Genomic DNA, 16,090 nt, shown 5'->3' with positions numbered 1-16,090 from the left:
ATTCTTATCTTTATAATATTGAGTCTGACATCCATGAATATAGCCACATAGCTCCATTTATTCTGATCTTCTTTCATGTCCTTAACTAACATTTCATGATTCCTTCGATACAGGTGTCATCAATATTTTCTTAGCTATGTTCCAAAGACCCATATTGGCTTGAACAGGACCTTAACAACTGTGTGATCCAATGGCCCTACTTACAGGTGGGAGACCTAGACAGCAGTTGGCTCTCAGTAGAAGATTCCATCCAAGCGCACACAGGAATGGTGGTGAGTCACTGGGAGCTGTGGGCATGAGAGGCAGGGGTGGTGAGGGTGCAGAGGACCTCATAGACGAAGTCATCCCCAGGAATGAGCAACACCCATCAGGGCAGAGGATGGGAGGAGGCATTCAAGGTGAGGGTGCAAGGGCCTGGCGTGGGAGATCACAGGCAATGGATGAAATGAAATAAAAGTGTGGCATTCTCAAATTCTAGGGAGGCAAAACTGAGTTGACAGTTAAAATCCAGGATCGTGAAAGGGGGTGAATGTCACCTTTGGCCAATACAGACAGACCTTTTTATCAAATTGATGGAAATGGACAGAGAAAAGATGTGAACAGAGTTTGAGCATGTACTTATAATGACGAACATTGTCATCACTACTGAAAGACAAAAAACAATAATAATAATAATAATATGAATAGCAATCATGATGGCTAATGTTTACAAGCACTTAATATGTGCTAAGCCCTATTCTAAGCTTCTTGCAAGTATGAACTCACTTAGTCCTCATAATAATCTTGAGGTGGGCACCTTACCACCAGCGTCTTACAGATAGAGAAGCTGAGACCCAAGAAGATGGAGAACATGCCCAAGGCTACCAGCTAGTAAGAGGCAGAACTCAGGTGTGAATCAGACACACTGACTGCAGATTCTATGCCATTAACCACCAGGAACCAAAGTGAGCTGTCTGTAACTGGGAATGGGAGTTAATCTCAGGGACTCTGTTCATGACTGCTGGTCTCGTCTGCTGGGATTGGGGCATATGGGATTGAGGCCCAAACCAATCTTTTGAAAGACATGTCAAACTGACTCCCCATCAAACATGGTAGAAATAAAAGCGACTGATCACTGGAAGCCCAGTGATTATGGGACAGTCATCCCAGAGATCTCCAATCAGAGGTTTGGTGACTGCTTCCGTCTGCCTGCTATTTTCTTTCCAGAAGTTACCCTGTCTCAACAAGATGCTAATGAGTTAACTGAGGTCTGAATTGCTGATTTTTGGCTCTCCTTCCAGATACCTGTGACTTGCTTTGGCCAAGAAAATGTGCATGGAAGTGACAGGTGTCACTGTGTGACTTACCACACTCCCTTTCCCCTAATGTTGTGACTGCAAAAGTACAAATAGAAGTGGAGGCTGCCTCAGCCTGGGTGTGAGAGCTGACAGTGCTTCTTAACCCACTTGCTTGATAGAAAAGCTGGCACTAGCAGACAAACCCGAGTGACAGGAAATGTGCAGGGATGCAGAGTGGCATTGGGATAATCGAGTTCAAGGGGTTGCCCAGCTGCCAGCACCACCTCCACATGTAAGGCTAATAAAATAATTACAAAGCATGTGGATATGGTTTTCCAGGTAGTCAGAAGAAAGCAGTATGGGTGATGGAAAGGACACTGCTACCTCCAAACAGAAGCTCAGGCAATGATTCCCACCTGTGCCACTAAATCAGGCAGCACTGAACTTTATTTAAAGACCGGTGGGCTGAGCACTTGCATAGGGCACACAGAGGGAAATTCACAGAGTCCTTACGACAAGACCATAACCAAACCTACCAGACCCATTGAACTCTGTTTTTATTCAGCAGCAAATAAGGAGTTCCAGAGATACCAGTATGAAAGTTTCTACTTTGAGAACTCCCAAACTCTTTGAAGATGAGTCAAGGAAAGTGGGAAACAAAGTCATAGACATACAAAGATCCTTGTGGACCCCATTACATGAAGCTCACACCTCTTTTGCTTCTCCTGATTACAAAACAACCTCTACCTTATAAAATAATTTAAATATTTCAGAAATATGTAACGCAGAAGGTGAAGTCCCCAAAATCTAACCTACTAATGTGGTATGTGACACAACCACCTTTTTCAGCCAAAGTCCCCTCAGGCAATACAGTGGTTTTGTTACCAGCTGTAGAGTTTTCCATTGCAGACACGGAAAATTGATTGATTCAATTTTGTACTGTATTGGCAAATAACTGAGTGTTTGCAATTTTTTTGCTTTTCCAAATAGTGAGGCATGAACAATATTGTGCCAACTTTGATGGACCTCAAACACTTTAGAAGAGATGTCTGGTGCCACCAGAGTCCTCAGAAATGATGGTTTCTCCCACTGATGGGGCACTCAATGCATGTCTTTACATAGTTGATGCATTTAGCCCTCAACCCTATGAGTTAGGAATGGTCATTATTCCCACTTCACAGATGAGAAAACTGAGGCTCAGAAAGGCTGAGAAACATGCTCTGGGGCACAGAGCCAGTAAGTGGTGGGGCTGAGACCCGAACCCAGGCATCTGTAGATGCCTGCACTCTTCTATGTGATTATTGCAGCAATTTGGAGAAAAGGCAAGGAGTGGGTGGAGAGTGACAGACAGAACCCGGGGAGAGGTTAGGGACAAGCCTGGACAGAAGTACAAGCATTCACAGGAGGAAAACATTAAAGTTCGCCTTCTTTTCTGGGCTGGAAAAACAGAATGCAATAAACTATTAGGCAACAAGGCAATGGCTTGCATTATGTCCCCATCAAGGAGCTTCACAAAGTCACAGCAGAGGAAAGCAGAGCCTGCTGATTTGCTGAGGGGCCCTGGGCACAGTGACAATGGAAATTAATGCCTCTTTTGCAATGCTCTGGACGTACAGGTCAGCAAAAAGGTAGGACAGCCTTGTGGTTAATGTTTCAGCCTCCAGATCTGGACGACCAAGGCCTCAGCTTTTCCTGGAGACTAGCAGCACCTTGGAAAGTGTCATCACCTCCAGATTCCTCCCCTGTTCAATGGGGATTCCAACAATGCTTGTGACCATAAGAAGGTGCATGTGCCTCCCTTGGCACTGTGCCTGGCACCCAAGAACTAGAGATACTTTTATTATTTTCTGCCACTGTTGTTCTGCCCTCTGAAAATGCTCACCAGGCCTTGTCTCCACTTCTGTGCTTGGACATAGTGACCCTGCCCTCTTGGTCATAAGCGACTGGGTTGCAGGGCCCCTCAGAGGTGGGTCAAGAGGTTGGCTCTGCCCACTCACTTGCTGTGTGACCTTGGGCAACTGTCTGAACCCCTCTGAGCCTCAGTTTCCTTATATGGAAAATGGGGGTCATATAGACCTACATCCCCCACAGGATTGAGACAAGGATCAAATGAGTAAATGCATGAACAGCTCTTAGCATGGCAGCTGGCACGTGGTCAGTAGCCTTCGATATTAACTGTTCATAATGCTCTTGATTCATTTGACTAACAGTTGAGTGTATATTGAATGCCGCCAGGCAGTGTTCTAAATATTGCAGGCAAACCAGTGAACAAAACCAAAGTCCTGCCCTCAGGAAGACTTTATTCTAGGGGGAAGCGAGGGGACAACAGCTAAATCCATACCGTCAGGTGGGGAGCAGCGTAGGAAAGGCATTAAAGCAGGGTGGGACTGCTTATTTAGGGTGACTAAGAAAGGAGGTGACACTGAGCTAGTCACTCATGTTTTTGGCTCTCCTCCCAGACATCTGTGACTTGCTTTGGCCAACAAAGTGTGCATGGAAGTGACAGGTGTCACTGTGACTTGCCACACTCCCTTTCCCCTGATGCTGTGGCCGTGAAAGTGGAGATGGAGTCTGCATCAGCCTGGGTCTCAGATCCCCCTAGAATGAGGTTGGAGGTGCTGTGTGTGTGTGAGAGAAACATTTGGTGTGTCGGGCATGGAGGGCTTGGGTTGTTCGCCGCTGCAGCAAAACAGAGCCTGATACAAGTCCTGTGTTGTGAGGGAGCATTTGAGCAGAAACCTAATGGCAGTGAGGGGCAAGCCACGGGGCTGGGGTGGGGAGGGCGTCACAGGCAGTGGGAATAGCAGGTGCGCAGGCCCTGAGACACAAGCATATCTGGGGTCCTTGAGGACCAGCAAAGAGGCCCGTATGGCTGGAGCTCAAGCAGAGGAGATGTCATGAGAGAATCATACGTGTGCCGGGGAGAAGGGGACCTGATAAAATCCTTAGGCTGTTGCAAGGTCGATTGTAATGATTATTGGTGTTTGGGGAGGGGAATCTCCAAGCCAATCAGTCCCTCTCCTCCTAGACCTGTTTCCAGTACTGCACTATATATATATATATATATTGTTTTGTTTTGTTTTGTTTTTGAGATGGAGTCTCGCTCTGTCGCCCAGGCTGGAGTGCAATGGTGCTATCTCTGCTCACTGCAAGCTCCGCCCTGGGTTTACGCCATTCTCCTGCCTAAACCTCCCGAGTAGCTGGGACTACAGGCACCCGCCACCACACCTGGCTAATTTTTTGTATTGTTAGTAGAGAAGGGGTTTTACCGTGTTAGTCAGGATGGTCTCGATCTCCTGACCTTGTGATTCGCCCACCTTGGACTCCCAAAGCCAAAACTGCATTTCCAAAAGAGCAAGGGGAAAATGTAAGAGTCAGTATGCACCCCCACCACCCCTACAGGCTGGGGCATCCTGGGCAATCCCCCAGCCCCAGTGGCCCCACGGCTCCAGGGCGCCTCATCCTTGCTGGTTGGGAACCCAGTTGGCTTCACGCTTGGCTGCAGGCCTCGTTTGTTTGGGGCTCAGACAGACTTTCTGAGCCGCATCTGTTTACAAAGGCGACTGTTGCATGTGCCTCCCAGGGCTGCTCCGTTCGTCCAAGCATCTGTTCAGCTGATTTTCTCTATTTCTCCAGTAAACAACCAGGTCAAAGGCAGGGCTCTGTCATAGTTCCACAAGTCCTGCTGCCTGTGCCAAGACCTAATAGGATGCAGAGATGGGGGGTGACCTGAGCGCAACAGAGCGCGACGCTCTGGAATCTCCAAGCCGTGTCTGAGTGCAGGCACCCACGGCACCTGGAGGTGTGGACCAAGCTGGCCATCCTCAGGGGCATCTGCTGCTTTGACCACCAGCATCTGCTTCCTCTCTTGCTGCAGGTGGCACCCGAGGAACACCATAAAGGACCACTCTTCACTTTCACAGTCCAGGGGGTTTCAGGGTGGGCCTGGAGCCCTCTGCCCCGCTTGCCTCCTGGAAGAAGTGCATGGCCCAGGCCCACCCATTAAATGTATTCTCCCCACGGCTGCCCACCTTTTGTGACTGGCTTCACAGTGACCTTGTGACCCGGTTGGGCCAAGGCATGTTATCTCCAGGACTTTTAAGAGAGCCATTGAGAGAAAGGTGGGGGTCTCTCTGCCTGGATCACTGGGATGGCAGGGTGAAGGCCAGAGTTGCTGATGACCATCCTGGCCACCGTGTGGGGAGCCCGCCTGAAAACGCAGATACACAGAAGAGGGCGAAGGGCAGAGGCGGAAGGACACAGATTTCTGAAAGTAATGGTTGAGTTCCTGGATCTAGCTCACCCTGAAGTCCCTGGATTTGGAGGATAAGTACTTTCCGCTGGTTTCCTGTCCCCTGCAATCAACAGGGCCTGACTGACTCACATACACACATCAGTTGATAGATGGATAAACGTAAGGAAGTGGGCTGCGGTGGTGGAACAAAACTGGGCAGGATGGAACCTGCGAGAAGGCGAGTGTGTGGCAGAGGGCCAGGCGGTCTGAGAGTCACACATGTCTGGCAGCTTCCCGCCTCCCTTGGCATAAAAGCCAAAGTCCTCACCACAGCAATCAGTCCCTCCCAAGCCTCATCTCCTCCTTCTGCCCCTTGTGCCCCCTGTCCTAGCCACACAACTTCTATATTTCTTTTCTATGCTATGTAACAAATTGCCCCAGATTTAGCAGCTTAAAACAACACCTGTTTATAAGCTCATGGTTCTGTAGGTCAGAAGTCTAGTGCAGTGCGTCTGGGTTCTCTGGTCAGGCTGAAATCACGTATTTCCGGCTGTGTTCTTACCAGGAGCTCGGGTTCTCTTCTGAGCTCATTTCTCTAACTGCAGGACCCAGGTCCTTGTGGTCCCCATTTCCTTGGTGGCTTTCAGCTGGGGGCAGCTCTCAGCGCCTGGAGAGGCCACCTGCATTATTTGTCTCGTGGATTCCTCTATCTTCAGCCAGCAACAGCCCCTGGAATCCTTTTCGTGCTTCCAAACCCTCTGACTTCTGCGCCAGCCAGAGAGGATCCTCTGCTCTTAAAGGGCCCCTCTGATTAGATGAGGCCCATTAGGATCATCTTCATATCCTAAGATCAACCAACTTGGGACTTTCATTTCAACTTCAAACCCTTCGCAGCAGCACCTGGATTCCTATTTGGTTGGATAACCAGAGAATGAGAATCCAGAGCCAGCTCTAGAGTTCTGCCTACCAAGGCTGCCTTGGTATTCCTCAAATGCCCCAATCATGCCACCATGCAAACCTTGTGTGTGTGCTGTTCTCTCTGCCAAAAAAGCTCTTCCTGCAGCTGGCCACGTGGCTCGCACCCTCACTACGTCCCTTCCTGTATGAATGTCCAGTTCTCTGTCCAAATGTCCTCTCCTCGAGAAGCCTCCCTTGACCTCCTCAGACAAACATCACCCTGCAGCCCCTTTTTCCTGCTTGATTTTTCTCCCAGAGCTTATGTAATGTTGCATATCTACTTGCTGTCTCCCCACACTGGACCAGAAGTCCTGGGAATAGAGACTTTATTTTGTTCACAGAGCCTGGCACAAATAAGTATTTGCTGATGGAAAGAATGAATGTAGTTCTTCAATTTCTTGGCAGTCTCAGTAGTCACCCTGGGGTCTTTTTCATGTTTATTCGTCAGCCCAGGCCCCAAGGAGGTAGAGTAAAGCTCAGGTGGAGAGCCTAGGCATTGGAACCAGACTGCCTGGCTTCATGTTTCATGGGCCAGCCCTTTACTTCTCAAAGTTTGTTTCTTCCTTTGCAAAATGGGTATCATATGGCTGGGCACGGTGGCTCATGCCTGTAATCCCAGCACTTTGGGAGGCCAAGGTGGGTGGATCACAAGGTCAGGATTTCGAGACCAGCCTGGTCAACATGGTGAAACTCTGTCTCTACTAAAATACAAAAATTAGCTGGGCGTGGTGGTGAGCACCTGTTGTCCCAGCTACTCAGGAGGCTGAGGCAGGAGAATCGCTTGAACCCAGGAGGCGGAGGTTGCAGTGAGCTGAGATCGTGCCATTGCACTCCAGCCTGGGCAATACAGTGAGACTCTGTCTCAAAAAAAAAAAAGGATCACATTAGTATGAACCTCACAAGGTGTCTGCAAGTGCTAAATAACATAATCCAGATAAAGTATCTGGCATTCAAATCAAAACCATAAGGTGGCATTGTGTCATACCCACCAAATGGGCAAAAAGTAAGAAATTATCAGGGCTTGGCAAAAATGGTGTGGTGAAAACTCTTCCACTGGGAGTGTGCATTGGTTCAACTGCCTTAGAGATTCAGTTGGCCAACTCCAATGGAGGTGAAGATGTGCGTATCCTACATCCTGCCCAGGAGACAAGCACAGGATTCTTTATCACAGCATTGCTGGCAATTGCATCTACCAATCCATATACTGCTTACATGAAGATCTCACATTGTACACTCACAGATGCCACTAGCAACAACACGGCTTCAACCAGCTGACTACTAGGACTAGAGCAAGTACTTTACATAAATAATCCCATTTCATCTTTATTCCCATTTTACAGGTGAGAAAATGGAGGCTCAGAGAAGGATAAATCACTTCCTCAAGATCGAACAGTTAGGAAGAGGCAAAGTTCTCATTGGCATCTAGGAGTACAGGGAGAACATGGAGGGAGAGGAAGGAGAAGAGGGGGAAATGGCAGAGCAAACAAAATGCCAGCATCCACAAACCTCAGAGTGCTCTCCTCTGCAAGAAGCTCAACACTGAGCTCACCATGTGACCCGGCAATTCCACACCGAGGTGTCTACCCAGGAGAAATAAAAACATGTATCCACACTGCAACTTGTACATGAATGTTCATAGCAGCTTTATTTACAATAACCAAAAAGTGGAAACAACCCATGTCCAGCAACTGATGAACGCATGAACTAAATGTGGTCTCTCCATGCAGTGGAATAGCATTTGACCATAACAAGGAATGAAACACAGATCCATGCTACATGGCAGCATCTTGAAAACACTACGCTCAGTGAGAGAAGTCAATCACAAAAGGCCACGTACTGTATGACTCCATTTATGTGACATGTCCAGAACAGACACACTCATAGACAGAAAGTAGATGAGTGGTTTCCAGGGGCTGGGGGAAGGGAGAATGAGGTGAGACTACTAGTAAGTACAGAGTTTCTTTCCGAGGAGACAAAATGTTCCAAACTTAGATTGTGAGGACGACTGCACAACTTTTTCAATATACCAAAAACCACTGAATTGTATACTTTAAAAGAATGAATTTTATGATGTGTGAATTAGATCTCAATAAAGATGATTTTAAAATGTTTTCTGAGGGGCTGGATGCAGTGGTTCATGCCTGTAATCCCAGCACTTTGGGAGGGCGAGGTGGGTGGATCACCTGAGGCCAGAAGTTTAAGACCAGCCTGGCCAACATGGTGAAACCCTGTCTCTACTAAAAATACAAAAATTAGCCAGGTGTGGTGGCGCACGTCTGTAATCCCAGCTACTCAGGAGGCTGAGGTACGAGAATTGCTTGAACCCCGGAGGTGGAGGTTGCAGTGAGATGAGATCACATCACTGCACTCCAGCCTGGGGGACAAAGCGACACTCCATCTCAATAAATAAATAAACAAACAAACAAACAAACAAACAAATAAATAAATAAATAAATAAATAAATAAATGTTTTCTGAGGATCCCTGGTTTTCGGAGTGTTCAGACAGTTGGTGGGGGTGGGGGACGTGTCATGAATATAAGTTTAGTGAATGCAAGCTAAGCAAGTCCAGCAACAGTTTTGTTACAGGCCTTCGCAGAGACTTCAATTTGTGGATATAACCAGTGATACTCCCAAAAGGAGTATGTACTAATACCAGATAATGCTTATTGAGTATTCACAGTGTTCTAGTCATCTACTAGCTTATTTATATGTATATTAACTAATTTACTCCTCACATTAGCCCTCTGAGATGGACACTATTATTCCACTTTACAAATGGAAAAACTGTGGCACAGAGAGGTTGAGAATCCTGCCCAAGATCACACAGCTAACAAGAGGCAAAGCCAAGATCTGAACTTAAATAGCCTTGCTCTGGATTCATGCTAGACTGCTTGTCTTGGTATAGTGTACAACATTTCCAAAACGTGTTTGACCATAGCTTGCTTGAATAGGAACAATTTCAAAACATCTGCCTTCTCTCCATCCTTGAGGTCCGCCTCCTGGAACTAGAAGCATCTCTCACTGAGACGAGTGCAACGTCTTCCCCATCTCCCCACCTCCACTCTCCCTCCCCACACTCCACTCTCCTTTTTTAACGACATCCTTCCCTTGCTTCAGACCCTCCAGTGACCTTCCACCACTCTTAGACCAGAGTTTCTCAACCTCAGCACTATTATACCCGGGATTGGCAAGTTCTCTGTGGTAGGGGCTATCCTGTGCTTTGCAGGACTCAGGTAGCATCCCTGGCCCCTTCCCACTAGATGCCGGGAGCAACTGCCCCCAAATGGGTGGCAACCAAAAATGTCTCCCAACATTACCAAATGTCCTTTGAGGGGCAAAATCACCCCCAGCACTAAGGAATCACTGCCTTAAAACAGAGACCTGTTTCCTCACTGTGGCCGATAGACCCCCTGCCCATCTCTCCAACAACATTGGCCTGCTCTCTGACCTTTAAGTTCTCCCAGGGAATCTCTCCGCAGGGGCTTTGCATAGCTCCTCGCTCCCTCTGCCTAGAGCTCATCCCCTCAGATCTTCTTCATAGCTAAGGCTTTAGCTCCAAGGTCCTCACCTGAGACAGGTTTCTTCTGCCCTCCTCTCTCCCACCTTCACTGCACTTTCCTGCCCAGTCACCCACTTTCCTACCACCCACATCGTTTTTCCCTCTAACACATTGTGATTGAATTTAAATTGCGTATTTTTTTTCCTTCTTTGTTTTTCTTTAGAGATGGGGTCTCCCTCTGTCACCCAAGCTGGAATGCAGTGACTTGATCATAGCTCACTGCAGCCTCAACCTCCTGGGCTCTAGTGATCCTCCTGCCTCAGCCTCCCAAGTAGCTAGGACTACTGGCATGAGCCACGATGTCCAGCTAATTTTTTAAAAAAAAATATTTTGCAGAGATGGGGTCTCAATGTGTTGCCCAGCCTGGTCTCAAACTCCTGGGCTTAAGTGATCCTCCTGCCTCAGCCTCCCAAAACGATGGGATTACAGGCATGAGCCACCACTCCTGGAATTTTTTTTTTTTTTTAATCTGCCTTCCCCAGCAATGTGTGTGCAGGAACTTGGTGATGCCAAGCTTGGCTGAATCTCCAGTACTAAGAAGGGCCCTGGGAACCATGAAGGTGCTTAAACCATTTGTTGGATGAATCATAAACCTGCCAATGTGTAAATCGGACAGCCCTTCTGGTGTGTGCCTGGGAGTGGAAGAGATAGAGATGTGGAAAGGAAAACACCTTTGGGGTTTCATCGCCTTGGGTTTGAACACTGGATATGCCTTCTGGTCCTTTGCAAAAGGGTCTCTTTCTCCCAAAGCCAGTTGCCAAGAAGTCTTTAAAAAATGGAAAACAGGCCGGGCGCGGTGGCTCAAGCCTGTAATCCCAGCACTTTGGGAGGCCGAGGTGGGTGGATCACGAGGTCAGGAGATCGAGACCATCCTGGCTAACACGGTGAAACCCGTCTCTACTAAAAATACAAAAAAACTGGCCGGGCGAGGTGGCGGGCGCCTGTAGTCCCAGCTACTCGGAGGCTGAGGCGGGAGAATGGCGGGAACCCAGGAGGCAGAGCTTGCAGTGAGCCGAGATCGCGCCACTGCACTCCAACCTGGGCGACACAGTGAGACTCCGTCTCAAAAAAAAAAAAAAAAATGGAAAACAAACAATAAAAAAGAAAAAGAAGAAGCGAAGGGAGAGAAGGAAAATTACTTTAGAGTTTTAAAAGTCTCACCTTAAATCAGAGCAAGTCTCTGTTTAATGTTGACTGATTTTCAAATAAAGCAGAGATGAGGTTTTGGAGCTGGCTGGAAAACACTTGTGATGGGGTGTCTCTAGGTCAGGGCCTCAGGATTCCAACCAAGGGGGAGGGTGGAGGAGAGCAATTAGCAGCTCAGCGAGGGTGTGAGGAGGAAAGAAATAAAAAGCAGAGAGGATGAGTCAGGCTGGGCTGTGGCATATAGCCACCCTGCGTGCTAGCAAGCAGAAAGCGAACCAGGTCGGGGAACCTCCCCTGCAAATGCCCAGGGCGACTCAGGGCAGCAGAGGGAAGCTGCTTTTTCTAAAGCCCTCCTCAGCTTTCTCTGTCTAGGTCAGTAGTCTGTGAAGGGATTTTGCAGGCTTCAGGGATTTTGCTAAGCGTGACTTAGCCTCCAGGGCTTGGCTGCTACTTCAGTGAATGAGAGGCTGAGGCTGAGGCTAGCTCTGAAGTTCTCAACCTGGAAGCCCCAGCCACAGAAGTTCTGGAAGGTTATAATGGAGGTTCTAAATATTTTAAACCTAGGCTGGGCATGGTGGCTCATGCCTGTAATCCCAGCACTTTGGGAGGCCGAGGTAGGCAGATCACCTGAGGTCAGGAGTTCAAGACTAGCCTGGCCAACATGGCAAAACCCCATCTCTACTAAAAATACAAAAATTAGTCAGGTATGGTGGTGGGTACCTGTAATCTCAGCTACACAGGAAGCTGAGTCAGAAGAATCACTTGAACCAGGAGGCAGAGGTTGCAGTGAGCCGAGATCACACCGCACTCCAGCCTGGGTGACAGGGCAGGACTCCGCCTAAAAATAAAAAATAAATATTTCAAACCACCTATGAAATATTTTTATGAAAAAAAATCAAACCAGAAACAGCTAAGCCTCCAAATTCAACCCTCAATTTATAAGAAATATCTGAAACAGAAAAACATAGTAAATGATATCATAGGGATGCAATCCCCAAACTCCCAATTGCACAAAACTCTCTGGGACAAATGACTCAGTTTCTTCAACAAGTAAATTGCAAGGAGGCCGGGCGCGGTGGCTCAAGCCTGTAATCCCAGCGCTTTGGGAGGCCGAGACGGGCGGATCACGAGGTCAGAAGATCGAGACCATCCTGGCTAACATGGTGAAACCCCGTCTCTACTAAAAAATACAAAAAACTAGCCGGGTGAGGTGGCGGGCGCCTGTAGTCCCAGCTACTCGGGAGGCTGAGGCAGGAGAATGGCGTAAACCCGGGAGGCGGAGCTTGCAGTGAGCTGAGATCCGGCCACTGCACTCCAGCCCGGGCGACAGAGCGAGACTCCGTCTCAAAAAAAAAAAAAAAAAAAAAAAAAAACAAGTAAATTGCAAGGAAAGAAAAGTGGAGAAGAACCTACAGAATTAAGGAGGCTTAAGAGTCATATCAACCAACAGCCATGTGTGGATGGACCTTATTCACCTCTCGATGAAAACAAACTAAACAAACATAACAAATGCCGCATGGTCTCGCTTATAAGTGAAATCTAAAAGAGTCAAACTCATAGAAGTTAGAGCAGCATGGTGGGGAACAGAGGGGGGCTAGGAGACTGGGGAGATAGGGGTCAAAAGATATAAAATTCCAGTTAGACAGGCTGAATAAGGTCAAGAGATCTATTGTACACCATGGTGCCTACAGTTCATGACAAGGTATTGCATTCTTGAAAATCGCTGCGAGTAGATTTTAGGACTACCTGTGTGTGTTCTGTGATAAGTATGTGATGCTAAGGTGTATGTTCATTAGCTTGATTTAGCTAATTAAGCTAAATATGGATACAGATTTCAAAACAACATGTTGTATAGGATAGATATATACAATTTTTATTTGTCAATTAAAAATAGATAATTTTTTTAAATGAGAAGAAAACAATTGCTGAAAAATTGGGGCAATTTCAACAGACAGAATACTTGGTGATGTTAAAGAATGATTGTTAACATACATTTTAGTATGATAACGGAATTATAATGTGTTTAAGAGTCCTTATTTTTTAGAAACATGCTGAAACACTTATTAATAAAATAATATGATTCTTGGGATTGGTTTCAAAATAACCTGGTGTGAGGGTAGAGAAGGGGGTGGACGCAGGTGAAAAAATGTTGGCCATGAGTTGACAGTCATGGAAGCTGGTGTTGGGTCCATGGTAGTGCATGACAGCACTCTCTAAAAATAAGTCAACATCCTGCTTTTGTTAATAAGATGACCCATAGGCTTGCAAATATTTTGGTGTCTTCTTAACATTAGATTTAATTTTATTTTATTGATCTGCTTTATGTCACATCCTGGTACATGATCACTGGCTACAAGAACAAGCAAATTAATTCATCAATACTAAGTTACCTTGACTTTGAGGCAATATCGTACAGCGGCTTAGATCAAAGAAACCCTTCCTGTCAGCACCTTGTCACTTGCATCTCTATGAAACCCAGCAATTTCTATACTTCTCAGTACCCAACTTTCTCTGCTGTAAAATGGAAGGGGGTAAATGAGATTTTGTGCATGAAGTACTGGGCCCAGTGTCTGACTGTCAGCAAACCTCAGTTCCTATTATTATCAGAGGCAGTAATACCAGTCTGCAGAGTGAGGTCTTACTCTAGACACGTTGCTAATTTAGGCATGAATAGAAAAATGCCTGGGATAAAATACAAGGAATAGGTAACACAGGTAACTGCATGGGGAATCATTCACTCAATCATTCCATGTGCCATGTGGAACTGTGGGCACATGGTAACCAGGAGTCAAGACACAGGGGTGTGGCCCAGGGAGATGTTCAGAGGGCGATCTGCAGGCTGCAGGAGTTAGCCAGGTTGGATTTGGGAGGGGAAGGGAAGACAGTAGGGAAAGAAAAAGGACAAGGAGTCCCAAGCTGCTAAGGGAAAGGCAAGTGCAAAGGCCTTAGAGCAGGAAGGAACCATTCCAGGATCCAAAGGTTACAGCGTAAAGAGCAGACCGGACCAGAAGCAGTGGTTCACACCTGTAATTCTAACACACTGGGAGACTGAGGCAGGAGGATCAATTGAGCCCAGGAGGTCACGGCTGCAGTGAGCTATGATAACGCCACTGCACTCCAGCTTAGGTGACAGAGGGAGATCCTATCTCAAAAAAAAAAAAAAAAGGCAGGAACCATTGAGGTGGAGCCAGTGCAGCTGCAGTGATGGGGAGCAGGGAGGTCTCTTCCTCTTTCACTCACACCTCACACACTTCTGAATTATGTCAATATCTTATGAGAAGCATGTAGCAGTCTTATAATTTTTTTAAAGCTAAAAAATGCAAAGCAAAAATGGCTGTAAACCCTCAAGAAGTAAAGAAAATACTATGGCATTTTCTCTACTTTTTGTCTAACAAGAATGTACAATATTTTTCTTTTTTTTCTTTTTTTGAGACAAGATCTGCTCTGTGACCCAGTCTGGAGTGGCAGTGGCATGAACCTCAGCTCACTCTAAACTCCGCCTCCAGGACTCAAGCAATCCTTCCACCTCAGGCCACCACACCTGGCTAATTTTTGTATTTTTTGTAGAGACGTGGTTTCACCATGTTGCCCCAGCTGGTCTCAAACTCCTAAGTTCAAGTGATCTGCCCGCCTCGGCCTCCCAAAGTGCTGGGGTTACAGGCATGAGCCACCGCACCCTGCCATGAATCTATAAAATGTTAAAATTCACTTATATTTGCTAAAGAAGCCACCTTGTTTAAATGTAAGAAGTATGCTATCCTCTCCTGTCTGGTTTGTTGAAAGGGCCTCCCCATCCTTGCCTCCCTTCTTTCCCTTTTGGATGTGTTAGAGGTGGAATAGATCTTTGCACCTAATTTAAACAATACTCCTTTCCAGCCTGCACAAAGGTTTTGGCCCTCCACGGTGTTGCCGGGACTGAGTCTGCGTTTGGAGGAAACACGGCTAGTAGGGTTTGCGGGGAAGCTTCCTGGCCCATAGGGAGAACTCAGTATTGAGACTGCCCTGCAAGTTGGCATTTGTCAGTTTCATTTGCAATGTGTTGCTAGGAGCAGAATATGTTTTTCTGGTTCCTGCTCACAGCCTGGGGCTGGGACTGTTGACTTTGATGTGAAGGTGGTGCACACAGCTGCTGGGGGAGGGCCTGCAAGTCCTGCGGTGGAGCAGGATACCTGCAGGGCACAGGCAGAGCCATAGCTGCTGGAGGGTGAGCTGCCCCTCCTGCTTTTGTCAGCGCAGTGGGAACCCCAGCCAAGTCCTTTCAAGTTGCACCTTGCGGTTTCTCCTCTCAGGAATGCCAGTTTTATTACGGGTTTGTTCACTTCACTGTTTTGATCCTCTCCTTGTGCCCCCACCCAGCTCAGGACCTTTCCCTCTGTGTCAGATCTAGCAAGGTTGCTGGCTTCTGGTTGAGTCTCATGCACAGGCTCTGTCCTCAGGGGACAGGGAAAAGTGGACAGAAATGTTTCTAGTCCCAAAAGAGAGGCACCTTCCAGCAGACAAGCCTTGACGGTGTCATTGACCTCCCAGCCTGCAAGAGCCTTTCATTTGTTTGTTCCTTTTTGGGGACGATGCATGAGAACCCACCTGCCACAACACCCTCATTTCAAAGATGAGAGAACTAAGATTACCGCCAAAGAAACTCCCACAGAATGATGACACACTCCGAGCCAGATCCCCACAGGTGCCTCATATCCAAGTGGTTAAGAGCATGAATTTGGAGACAAGGTTTAACTCTCAGCTCTATCATTTACTGGAGGTCCAATCTTGCACAAATGGATTAATTTCTCCAAACCTCAGTATCTTCATGTGTGAACTGGGTGTACTATTTTTCACCTCTTAAAGTCATTGATTTATTTTAAGTGCATTTCTTACCCTGCCAACTTAATTATGTAAGAGTACATCTGGCCAAGTGCAGT

This window comes from Rhinopithecus roxellana, chromosome 13, assembly GCF_007565055.1.
Source record: "Rhinopithecus roxellana isolate Shanxi Qingling chromosome 13, ASM756505v1, whole genome shotgun sequence".
NCBI classification, from domain to species: Eukaryota; Metazoa; Chordata; class Mammalia; order Primates; family Cercopithecidae; genus Rhinopithecus; species Rhinopithecus roxellana.
This window is presented reverse-complemented; position numbering follows the sequence as displayed.